Source organism: Erythrolamprus reginae, chromosome 2, assembly GCF_031021105.1.
Source record: "Erythrolamprus reginae isolate rEryReg1 chromosome 2, rEryReg1.hap1, whole genome shotgun sequence".
Lineage (NCBI taxonomy): Eukaryota > Metazoa > Chordata > Lepidosauria > Squamata > Dipsadidae > Erythrolamprus > Erythrolamprus reginae.
Window position 1 is genome coordinate 184,134,089 of NC_091951.1, and position 13,276 is coordinate 184,147,364.

The following is a 13,276-nucleotide window of genomic DNA, read 5'->3' on the forward strand; positions in this document are numbered from 1 at the left end:
CCCTACCTAGACCAGTTGCAACCCTACCTAGACCAGAAGCCACTTCGCACGGTCACTCATCCCCTCATCAACTCTCGCCTTGACTCTTGCAATGCACTCTATGTGGGGCTATCCTTGAAGGGCATTCAGAGACTTCAGCTGGTATAAAATGCAGCAGTGTGTGCGATAGCGGGTGTACCAAGGTATGTCTGTATTACTCCAACTCTACGCGAGCTGCATTGGTTACCAGTCGGTCCCTGGATGCAATTCAAGGCGTTGGTTATCATCTTTAAAGCCCTAAATGGCTCAGAGCCAGACTATTTATGGAACTGCCTCCCACCTCATACCTCCCAGCAACAAATAAGGGCCAATAAAGTTGGCCTTCTCCAGGTCCTGTCCACCAAACAATGTTTGGCAGGGAATGGAAGGGAAGGGCTTTCTCTGTGGTGGCTCCAATCCTTTGGAATCAACTGCCTCCAGAGTTCCGTACTAATCCCACCCTACCAGTCTTCCGGAAAGCCATTAAGATGTGGCTTTTCCAGCAGGCCTGGGATAAGGAATGACTGAGTGTATCCATGGTTTTTAGGTTTTTTATATATTTTATATCACTTGTTTTTTACTATTCTCATATTTTTATATTGTTTTAGTAACTGTGATTATTGTTAGCTGCCCAGAGTCCTTTTGGGGTGGGGCAGCAAATAAATGTCACCAAATACACAAACAAACAAACAAACAAACAAATGTGTAAGGACTGGCCATGAATTATTTTTTCCAGTGCCATTGTAACGTTGAAGAAGGATTGCTAGATGATGAATGGTTATAAATTGAAGACCAACTGTAACTGGACCTAGAATTTAAGCTAGTGAGTCTTTCTTGACTCTAATCATAATTTTCACGTTCATTTATGTTTGTTTGTGCAAAGCGTCTCCTTTACCCTGTACTTCTCCATTATTAATTGTTATTAATGTTTAATAATTTTTAATGGTCTTTCTCCATTAGAAAATGGTAGGAAGCTGTTTCTCTCAAGGCTCCTGCAGTGGGAGAGCCAATCAGAGCACTGGGAGTGGGAATGCTGGATATTTCGGAACATTCCTTAGCAATTTCTTGTCTGGAATTGCTAAATTCCTTTACTTGAATTCTTTACTTTTTTCATGGCTTGGATTCAGGTACACAAATCTGAAAATTATTGGTTTGCGTCTCAGTGCAGCAAGAGCTCCCTAAATCAAAGTAGATCCAAGCGAAGGTGGGATTTACAGCTAAATCTCTAGGGTATTTCCAAGTTGGACTTTTACTATACAATTGCTCATTTGCAGGATTTTAGGAGAAAGGAGGAGCTGAAAATTGTTTCCCATTTGCAGTTGACTTACATTTTCCCACCACTTATGATTGCTTAATGAAGTATAGACTAGACCAGGGGTCTCCAACCTAGACAACTTTCAGCCTGGTGGACTTCAACACCCAGAATTCCCTAGCCAGCAAAGCTGGCTGGACTAGACAACACACAATATATTCTGACTGCTGATACCATGTCCAGAAAGATGGGACCTCTGTAGGGAGATCTACTATGGAAGGTGTTGTGGTTCAGCCTGAGTCAGATGAAAGACCAGCTGCGTCTCTGCTGGCTCCATGCCTGGGGGAGGATGAGAGCGAAGAGGAAAGTGACGAGGAAGAGGCGGCTGGGAGCCCTGGGGAGGGGCTCTCTCCAGCAAGTAGCTTGGAGTCTCTAGAGTCATTGGATGATGAGGCACAAGCTATCATTAATATGCGACAGAGATGCATAGATCAAAGGAGGCAGCAACTGAATAGATATTATCAGCGTTGAATGAGGAACACCAGGGGTTGGGTGTGGTCCTCATTAGCAGAGAAGGGTTTATAAGGCAGGCAAACTCTTTCGACAGTGTGTAGTGTTATCAGAGTGAAGATGCTGTAATCTGCATTGGCTCTCAGCGTTTCTGTTCCTGGCTTGTGGCTCAGCAGTCTTGAAGACCCGTGGGAGGTGTATGTCTGTTATCTACAGCCTCGTCTTGGCATCAAGAATCCTGTGTTTTTGTATGAACAATTGCCTTCATGTATCCATTTGGAGTTCCAGTGTTTTCCTGATTTGTAAGGACATTTTCTGTTGGCTTCTTTTCTCTTTACCATTATAAAACTGTGTTTGGATTCTACCGGTGTGTCTGGCTTATCGTTTTGGGTTGGTCATAGCTTCCGGAGTGACCCAGACAGAACAGAATGAGACCACACTGCAGACTCTTTTCTTAGTTGTGGCTGCCTAAAAGGATGTCCAGAGAAGAACTGATAAGATTTATTTATTTCTTTATTGGACTTTTATGGCGCCCCTCACCGAGGACCCGGGGCGGCTTAAAACAGGTAATAAGGCAATATGAAACATCTTAATCCCATTAATTAATTTAAATTTAAAAAACCCCAAACCCATAAAAACAGTTGTTTCATTCAATCCACTTTATCTCAACACATTCATTGGCCAGGAGGCAAGGATCTAATTTATCATTGTGTATATACTGTATACAACTGGCGGCATAAATGAGTCTTAAGACTGTTGCGGAAGGGGAGGAGGATGGGGGGAGTACAAATCTCCAGGGGGTAGCTGATTCCAGAGGGCCGGGGCCCCCACACAGAAGGCTCTTCCCCTAGGGCTCGCCAAACAACATTGTCTAGTTGATGGAACCTGGAGAAGGCCGACTCTGTGGGACCTGACCGGTCGCTGGGATACATGCGGTAGCAGGTGGTCCCACGGGTATTCTGGCCCGATGCCATGTAGGGCTTTATAGGTCATAACCAACACTTTGAATTGAGTCCAGAAACCAATTGGCAGCCAATGCAGACCGCGGAGTGTTAGAGAGTCCACGACAGCTTGCGTGGCTACGTTCTGCACAATTTGTAGTTTCCGAATGCTCTTCAAAGGTAGCCCCATGTAGAGAGCATTGCAGTAGTTGAACCTCGAGGTGATAAGGGCGTGATGTTGTGTGCATGTTTTTTAAAATTATGGGTTTTTAGTTTTAATTATTAGATTTGTATTGTATATTGTTTTTCTATTACTGCTGTGAGCCGCCCCGAGTCTACGGAGAGGGGCGGCATACAAATTCAATAAATAAATAAATGAATGAATGAATGAATGAATGAATGAATGAATGAATGAATGAATGAATGAATGAATGACTGTGAGTAGAGACTCCCTGTCCAAATAGGGCCGCAACTGGTGCACCAGGAGAACCCGGGCAAATGTCCCCCTCACCACAGATGAGAGGTGACTATTAACATAGGCAGGTCCATGTAAAATTAAATGCCTCCAAGGTATACTGCTTCACACAGTGGTGGGATTCAAAAATTGTTACTGCTGGTTCTGTGGGGGTGGCTTAGTGGGGGTGGCAGGGGAAGGATACTGTAAAATCTTCATTCCCTCCTCACTCCTGGGGAAGGTTACTGCAAAATCCTCCGGATCAGCTGTGACTCGGGGGGGCGGAGAATAGATGATGGCTGGGCCAGTCAGAGGTGGTATTCACTGCTTCTCCGAACTACTCAAATTTCTGCTACTAGTTCTCCAGAACTGGTCAGAACCTGCTGAATCCCACCTGTGGTTTCACAGTCTCCTCTAAGAGGTTTACAGGGTCAGCATATTGCCTCCAACTATGTAGGGATACAGTGCAGATGTGCTGGTTCACAACTCCCAAAGACCTGGTGGCACAGTTAGTTAAAGTGCAGTATTGAAGCCTAATTCTGCCCACAGCCTGGAATTCGAATCCTGACAGACTCAGGGTTGACTCACCCTTCTATCCTTCCGAGGTCAATAAAATGAGAACCCAGATTATTGGTGGGGAATTTCTGACTCTCTAAACCTCTAAGATAGGGCTGTAAAGCACTATGAAACAGCATATAAGTCAAAGTACTATTGCTGTAACCTCAAATGAAAATAGTCAACACATCCAAAGATGTGAGGGTATAGGTGAATGGGATCACACCTGATATGGGACTTCCTGAAATTTTCAAATAGCTTTCTTTTTTTTTATTATTATTATTATTATTATTATTATTATTATTATTATTAAAAATAATTCTTTAACACAGACATACAAACACATTTAAAGTATTCGACAGTGTGTGACATACCTGCTTTATATTTCTTATTGTGCCCAATCCCTACTACCACTATATCTATTATTATACATAATATATACAATGATCTTACTTCATTATCCCCACCCCTTTTTACCCTTCTAAGTGATCCTCTTTCTTTTAGTTGCAAATTTCTATTGTCTTTTGACTATTATCTTCATATTTTCCTTTTTCTCAACCAATGAGAGAACCTATTCCAACATTCATATTATTCTGATTTGTATTTATTTTTTATCTCCATTGTTAGTTTGTCCATTTCCGCACACGTTGTTATTTTTTCTATTAAATGTTCTTCAATAGGTACAGTATATTTTTCGCTTTTCCATTGTTGGGCGAAGACAATTCTCACCGCTGTTATTAGGTATATTTGACATTTTTCATACCAAATAGCTTTCAGAGACATCCAGACAGGAAGCATGCTAAATGACACAGTCCCTATATAAAAACATCAGTAAGAATTCCTCCCCACCCCTATCGTATGAGTGTTTCAAACATTTGAAAATATTATTTCTTTTATTTATTTATTAGATTTGTATGCCGCTCCTCTCCGAAGACTCGGGGCGGCTCACAACAGTAATAAAAACAATATAGCAGTGGAATAAATCTAATATTAAAAAACATATAAAACCCTATCGTTATCTAAAAAACCAAACAGCACATTCATACCAAAAATAAAACAAAGTATATATTAAAAAAAACCTGGGGGAAAGGTGTCTCAACTCCCCCATGCCTGGCGGTATAAGTGAGTCTTGAGTAGTTTACGAATTATCTAATTGTTGCCATTCATCAACCTCATAACCCAACCTGATGCCCTCCCAACGGTGATGCAGTTTACATTTTCAAAATTCATTTCAAGATTTCAAAATTGGAGGCTGACAGTTACAGGGAATTGCAAATAGATGAAAGTGAAATGAAAGAAATAGTAGAAAATATACATAAGATTAAGAACACAAGAGTTAAAGAGATGAGAAGAAAAATCTTACATAAATGGTATTATACACCAGCACAACTTGCACACTTCCAGGGGAAAGAGAAAGGTAATTATTGGCATGGTTGCCAAAAGAAAGGAATCTTCATGCATATGTTCTGGGAGTGTGTAGAAATTCAGAAATTTTGGAAGGAAGTGCAGAATGAAATAAATAAAATGTTAAATATTAATTGGACAATTACAAAAGAAATAGCGATTTTAATTAAACAAAGAGAACTAAGAGATTTTAAAGAAATAAAAACTGCAGCACTGGAAAGTGCTCAAGCGGTAGTGGTATTGGGTTGGAAAGAGTCTATAAAATGGACACTACAGAACTGGTACTGGTACATGGTGAATCACATACATTTTGAAATCATGGAAATAAGATTAAACAATTTTGATGAAAATAAACTGGAGAAGCTGATGGCACGATGGAATAAGGTGAAAGGTTATATGCTGAGTAGAATCTGTGATGCAAATGTGAAAAATAAACTGCAATCACTCTTTCAGTAATAACAAATGCAAAGTAGAGCCAAAGAAATATATATATATAAACTAGTAAATATTTGAACCCCCCGCAATTGGTGGTGGTGGTGATGGGGTTTTTTTGTCTGTCAGGTGATGGGCACACGCACTGTGCACTGTTTTATGTTTGTTTTATGTAACCATATTTACAAAATCAATAAAAATATATATTTTTCAAAAAAAGTTACAGAGAATTGAAGTTAAGGAGGACTTTAGATTGGAGAGTCTATCCTAGACCTGCTTGCTCGAGAAGGAAACCCACCTTTCCCCGGCAAGGAAACAGCTTGTCTTTTGCCCTGTTTTCACATTGATTCTCCAAGACCAGGCTAACTCAGTTCAGCTATGTCAATTGTGAGCTTATGAAGTCCAGCTGCCTCCTTTACTGTCTACTGAAAATAGTAGATTCCTGTTGTGGGCCTCAATGCCAGCTGCAGGATTTGGTAACAGAAGTCCTGGCCAAACATTCTCCATGGGCCTCTTTAACCTAGACAGCCCTAGTGCATTTTGTTATGCAAGTATGCTTGAGTGTGTGTGTGTGTGTACGCCTTGTAACGGATGTGTTACAAACATGTACGGCTGGAACACAACGTGCTCGTTTCAAATGTGCTGCTGCTATTAAAACAACAGTAACGTTGGTCTTTCCCACCCTACCTCCCTCTTGTCCAGGAGCTGCAGAATGTAAAGTACTAAATACATATACAAACACAATGTTTTCTTCTCAGAAACAGAATTAACTAGAATCAGATGTCCTGCAATTTGTTTCCTCCTTTTTAAAAAACCAAAACAAAATGTTTTTAAATTTTTATTTCTAGTAATATAACCACCATGATATGCACAGGAGGGCTTGTATTCGCAAAAAAAAAACCCCTTGAAGATGTTTAGACGTTTCAGAAAACACAAAACTTTTGGTGTTTGTTTTTTTACTTGTGTATATGAACCTCCATCTCTCCTTGATGTCTGTATAACTGGTGGTCAAATTTATAACTTGTACATGACGTACATCTTTCTCATAACAATAAACAGCCATTCATTTTTTATGGGGAGAAAAGGGAAAGATACACAGGGCAATATTTACAGAAGACTAAACTTGCTTCTCAGATAACCTTCTCCCTTGCTTTCATGAATTGGCTGTTGTTTATCAATATGTCTGCTTTTGGGGGTTTCTTTCTTGACTGGGTTACCCCTGTGCTGGGATTTGGGAGAAGAGAATGGAACTGGCTTTATAGGTGTCATTGGATGGTGTCATCCAAGGCTTTAAAGAAGCTCCAGTCAAGGAACTAGAAGGTTACTACATTTCCAACTCCTGGAGGAAAGTTGGTTATCAATTTAACAAATAAATAATGACAATCAGAATATAGCAGAAACAAGAACGCAATGGCTCTGATAAATATAGGGCTCTATGACAGGGGAGTGCTCTAACTTACCCTGCAACCGCGCAAAATAAATAAATAAATAAATAAAGCTGAAAACAAGATGGAGATGCACATACAGTGTTGGAAACTTGGCTTCTGCACATGTGCAGAAGAATTTTTATTTTTTTTTTAAAAAAAAGATGGCAGAACTCACGGAAAAACTAGTAGAAATAGAAGTGCAGACTTAGTAAAAAGTTTGACAGTGTTGAGGGAATTATTTGTTTAGTAGAGTGATGGAGTTCGGGGAAAAACTGTTATTGTGTCTAGTTGTCTTGGTGTGCAGTGCTCTGTAGCGACATTTTGAGGGTAGGAGTTGAAACAGTTTGTGTCCAGGATGTGAGGGGTCAGTAAATATTTTCCCCGCCCTCTTTTTGACTCGTGCAGTATAAAGGTCCTCAATGGAAGGCAGGTTGGCAGCAATTGTTTTTTCTACAGTTCTGATTATCCTCTGAAGTCTGTGTCGGTCTTGTTGGGTTGCAGAACCAAGCCAGACAGTTATAGAGGTGCAGATGACAGACTCAATGATTCCTCTGTAGAACTGTATCAGTGGAAACTTGTTAAGGAAAGATGCAACCTAGGAGAAATTTTATGATAGTGAGAACAATCAATGAAATAGCTTTGCCCCCTAGGTTTTGGGGGCTCCATCACTGGAGATTTTCAAAACAGACCGGACAACCATTTGACTGGGATGGCACAAAGTCTCCTGCCATCAGCATGGGAATGAAGTGCAAGAACTCCGAGGTCCCTTCCAGCCCTTTGATTCAATTTTCTACAACAGTGATGGTGAACCTTTTTTGGTTCACGTGCCAAAAGCGTATGTGTGGGTGTGCTAGCATGTGTGAATGTACACACACCCCTTCCCTCCCACTCATGCATGTGAACCCCCCTGGGCTGCCCCCTGCCATGCGCACAGGCCTTACGGAAGTATGTCAAAAAAATGCCCAAACGGGCAAATTGGAAGTTCAGGAAAACAAACTTCCGGTTTGCCCATTGTGCTGTTTTTTGCACTCCGGGGCATCAGGAAGCTTCCCTGAACTCTCCGGAGTGCAAAGAACAGTACAATGGCAAATCGGAAGTGTGTTTTTCTGAACTCCCGGTATGTCTGTTGGACGATTTTTTTTGCCTCAGGGCTTCAGGGAAGTTTACCTAAAGCACCCAAAGGGCGAAATGGCCTTTCCCAAGGCCAAAAATCAACTGGCCAGCTTTCACATATGCACTGGAAGTGACACAGGGCAAGTCTCACGTTTCCTCTTCGATACGGCTCCGCATGCCACCTGTGGCATGCCTGCCATAGATTCGCTATCACAGTTCTATAAGTAGATGGTGAGCAATCATAAAAAAACCAACTACAAATACAGTAGTCCTCAATTTACAGCAACAATTGAGAAAAGGACATACCATTACCTCCCTAAGAACTGGAGGACTACTCCTTCCCCCCAAGGAAGAATTAATCACCACCAAGTCTCAGTCTCATGTTCTCTCCCAGGCAGGCTTGACCACCTGGAGGGGGTGGGGGATGGACCCATCACAGAAGAGCCCAAACTAGCAGTAGTCCTATCCACTTCCTCAGATTCAAGAGGATTAAGATCATGCCCTTGGGTGAGATCATCCAAGGTCATGGGGTGAGGTATCATCAATATGCGGATGATACCCAGTTGTACATCTCCACCCCATGTCCAGTCAGCGAAGCAGTGGAAGTGATCTGCCGGTGCCTGGAGGCTGTTGGGGACTGGATGGGTGTCAACAAACTCAAACTCAATCCAGACAAGACGGAGTGGCTGTGGGTGTTGCCTCCCAAGGACAATTCCATCTGTCCGTCCATTACCCTGGGGGGGGAACTACTGACCCCCTCAGAGAGGGTGCGCAACTTGGGCGTCCTCCTCGACCCACAGCTGACATTGGACCATCATCTTTCAGCTGTGGCGAGGAGGGCATTTGCCCAGGTTCGCCTGGTGCACCAGTTGCGGCCCTATTTGGACAGGGAGTCATTGCTCACAGTCACTCATGCCCTTATCACCTCGAGGTTCGATTACTGCAACGCTCTCTACATGGGGCTACCTCTGAAAAGTGTTCGGAAACTTCAGATCGTGCAGAACGCAGCCGCGAGAGCCATCGTGGGGCTTCCCAGATTCACCCACGTTTCTACAACACTCCGTGGCCTGCATTGGCTGCCGATCAGTTTCCGGTCACAATTCAAAGTGTTGGTCATGACCTTTAAAGCCCTACATGGCATTGGACCAGAATACCTCCGGAACCGCCTACTACCGCACGAATCCCAGCGGTCAATAAGGTCCCACAGAGTTGGCCTTCTCCGGGTCCCGTCGACTAAACAATGTTGTCTGGCGGGCCCCAGGGGAAGAGCCTTCTCTGTGGCGGCCCGGGCTCTCTGGAATCAACTTCCCCCGGAGATTAGAACTGCTCCCACCCTCCTTGTCTTCCGTAAACTACTTAAGACCCATCTATACCGCCAGGCATGGGGGATTTGAGACACCTTTCCCCCAGGCTTATTATAATTTATGTTTGGTATGTATGTGCTGTTTGGTTTTTTAAATTGATAGGGTTTTTAGTTTTTTCTTAATATTAGATTTGTGCCTGTACAATATTGTTTTATCACTTGTTGTGAGCCCCCCCGAGTCTTCGGAGAGGGGCGGCATACAAATCTAATAAATTATTATTATTATTATTATTATTATTATTATTATTATTATTAATTATTAAACTGCTGCCCTCACCCAATAAACATGTATGACTCAACACTCATAACATTTTAGAGTCCGATGTAGCACAAATACGAGTGACTTTATCTGCTCAATGCGTATTCCTCATAGTAATCCTATTGGTCAGTGATGACGAACCTTTTTTCCCTCGGGTGCATGCGCGAGTGCCCACACCCATAAATCAATGTCTGGGGAGGATAAAAACAGCTTCCCCTACTCCCCAGAGGCCCTCTGGAGGCCATAAACGGACTATTTCCCAACTTCTGGTGGGGCCAGTAGGCTTGGGTTTTGCTCTCCCCAGGCTCCAAAGACTTCCCTGGAACCAGGGGAGGGTAAAACCACCCTCCCCCATCCCCCCAGAGGCCCTCTGGAAGCTGAAAATGCACTCCCAGTGCCTGTGTGAGTCCAAAATCAGCTGGCCGGCACACACATGCATGTTGGAGCTGAACTAGGGCAACGGCTCCCATGCCAGCATATATGGCTCCACACGCCACCCATGGCACCCATGACATAGGTTCGCCATCACTGCTATAGGTGAATCCCAATATTACCGCTTTGAAGAAAATACCGGGTCATCCAAAACAGGACCGGTGGGCAACTATCTGTGGATGCAATAATGACAGAGAAATAATTACTGCTGCCTTGTCATGCGGTAGGTTCCAATAGCATCCGTAGCTTGTGTTATTTATTTGTATTATTATTATTTAATTGGATTTGTATGCCGCCCCTCTCTGAGGACTTGGGATGGCTCACAACATATATAAAGAGACAGTAATAAAATCAATCCAATTAATACATTTAAAAAATCCTTAAAAATCTACTTTAAAAACTTCCATTACCATTCATTCAACAATCGTACTAAAAACATTCATTGGTCAGGGGGAAGATCTAGTAACCCCAGGCCTGGCGACCAAGATGAGTTTTTAGGCTCTTTTGGAAGGCAAGGAGGGTGGGGGCAGTGCGACTCTCCTATCATCTTTGTTTCTTAGTGTTGTGGTTGGCTCTGGCCCAGCTTCTGCCCCAAGGAATGTGGAGGTGGATGCAGGGGAAACTTCAACATGTCATAGGTCTGTGTTATTGCCGACAGAGTCAGTTGAGAGTTTAGTTTCCTCGGACGAAGAAGAAGGTGGGAGTGACTCAGCAGAGAGGGGCTTGGCACACAGCCCAGGCAGTCAATCTCCCTTATCTTCCATTGATTCGGATGAAGACGTTTTGGACCCACGCAAGCCCAGAATTATGCGTAGAAGAGACCAAGTAAGGACATATTACAGGAGATAAGAGCGGCCACCTGTGTTTGGGTGGGGCTCCAGTAATTAGGACTGCTGCTATAAATAGCAGCATGTGGGTTTGGCCGTTGTGGAAGAGTATCTGATCGCAGTTCGTCAGGAATCCTGTGTTGCTGGTTTCTGGACTTTGTTTGTTGATTTTTCACACCTTTGAAAACAAAGCAGAGCAACATGTGTGTGTGTGTGTGTGTGTCTCACTTCGTTGGAAGAAGAAGGGGTGTGAAGTTTCTTCACAGCTGCTAGCTAAGTATTTAATGACTGCTTAAGGGAAATTGTACAGACTACCCGGTTGTTTTGGGAAGAGTGCTCTTTGCAATACAAAAAGAGTGCTTAGTTTATTTTGAATTTTGGGATAAAGAACATTGTTTTGAATTTTCAAACATGTGTGTGTCTGAAATTTGTACCCTTGAAATTTTGGGAGGCTTCTCCTACCAGAGAGCCCGGCAGAACACTTAGTCTTATAGGTATGTGGCTTTCTTTAGTTTCCTTAATTCATCCACATACCACGGAGGGTTGTGGGAACCATGGGGTGCAGAGAGGCCATTCAGATATAATCTGGTCCAAAATCACAGCTGCTCTCCCATTCCAAGGTTTCAGTCCAGTGGTGAAATCCATTTTTTTTACTCTTTTTTAAAAAGGTTTCTTTATCGTTTTCGAAAATATTTCTCACATGTTTTATTCTGGTTTTACAGATCTTAATCCATCTCTATTACCTTTTGTATATGTAATTCATTTCTTTCATATATTTTGTTAAATTGTATACATTCAATTATAAATATAATAAGGAAAACATGATATTAAATTAAAAGAAAAGAAAGAGAATGCTTTTACTTCATTTCCATTAATATTGCAAGGTTCTTTCTATATATACTGATACTTTGTATTACTGTATTACATTTTTAGTTTTTCTTTTGAATCCATTCGTGCCATTTGTACCGTAGTCGTTTTGATTCTTTGCTTTTAATTCCCTTAATTGAGTTTGTCATTTCGTCCATCTCTTCACATCTATATATTTTTTGTCGATAATCAGATTTTCCGATGGGGTCTGTTCACTTTTCCACAATTGTACCAGCGATATTCTAACTGCGGTATTTATGTGTGTCATAAGGAAAAGTGTTTGCTTAGAATACTGTCTTTTCCAAATTCCTAAGAGCATACCTTCTGGAGTATATTCTATCTCCTCTTTAGTAATTTCTATGAGCCATCTGTGGGTTATTTTCCATATTGTGTCTTGCAGAGTCGAGTAGATCTTCGCTAGCCTCGACGGGGGCATATACCATCTATAAAAAAGTTTATAGAAGTTTTCCTTGTATGCTGTTGACAGTGTGATTTTAGATATTGTGTTCCATGATCTCTCCCAATCCGCTAGGTGTATATCGTGTTGGACATTTTTGGCCCAGGCTGTCATGGAGTTTTTAACTTTGTCTTTTATTCTATCCTGTTCAAGGAGTAATTGGTAAATTTTTAGTAATCTGTCTGTTCTCATGTCCTATCAAAATTTTATCTAGAATTTTAGTGAAGGTTTCAATGCCGGGTGCTTGTCTATCTTTGTTATATCTAGATTTTATTTGTGTATAGGTCCACAATTTTATCTTGTAGAAACATAGAAACATAGAAGACTGACGGCAGAAAAAGACCTCATGGTCCATCTAGTCTGCCCTTATACTATTTCCTGTATTTTATCTTACAATGGATATATGTTTATCCCAGGCATGTTTAAATTCAGTTACTGTGGATTTACCAACCATGTCTGCTGGAAGTTTGTTCCAAGGATCTACTACTCTTTCAGTGAAATAATATTTTCTCACGTTGCTTTTGATCTTTCCCCCAACTAACTTCAGATTGTGTCCCCTTGTTCTTGTGTTCACTTTCCTATTAAAAACACTTCCCTCCTGAACCTTATTTAACCCTTTAACATATTTAAATGTTTCGATCATGTCCCCCCTTTTCCTTCTGTCCTCCAGACTATACAGATTGAGTTCATTAAGTCTTTCCTGATACGTTTTATGCTTAAGACCTTCCACCATTCTTGTAGCCCGTCTTTGGACCCGCTCAATTTTGTCAATATCTTTTTGTAGGTGAGGTCTCCAGAACTGAACACAATATTCCAAATGTGGTCTCTCCAGCGCTCTATATAAGGGGATCACAATCTCCCTCTTCCTGCTTGTTATACCTCTAGCTATGCAGCCAAGCATCCTACTTGCTTTTCCTACTGCCCGACCACACTGCTCACCCATTTTGACACTGTCAGAAATCACT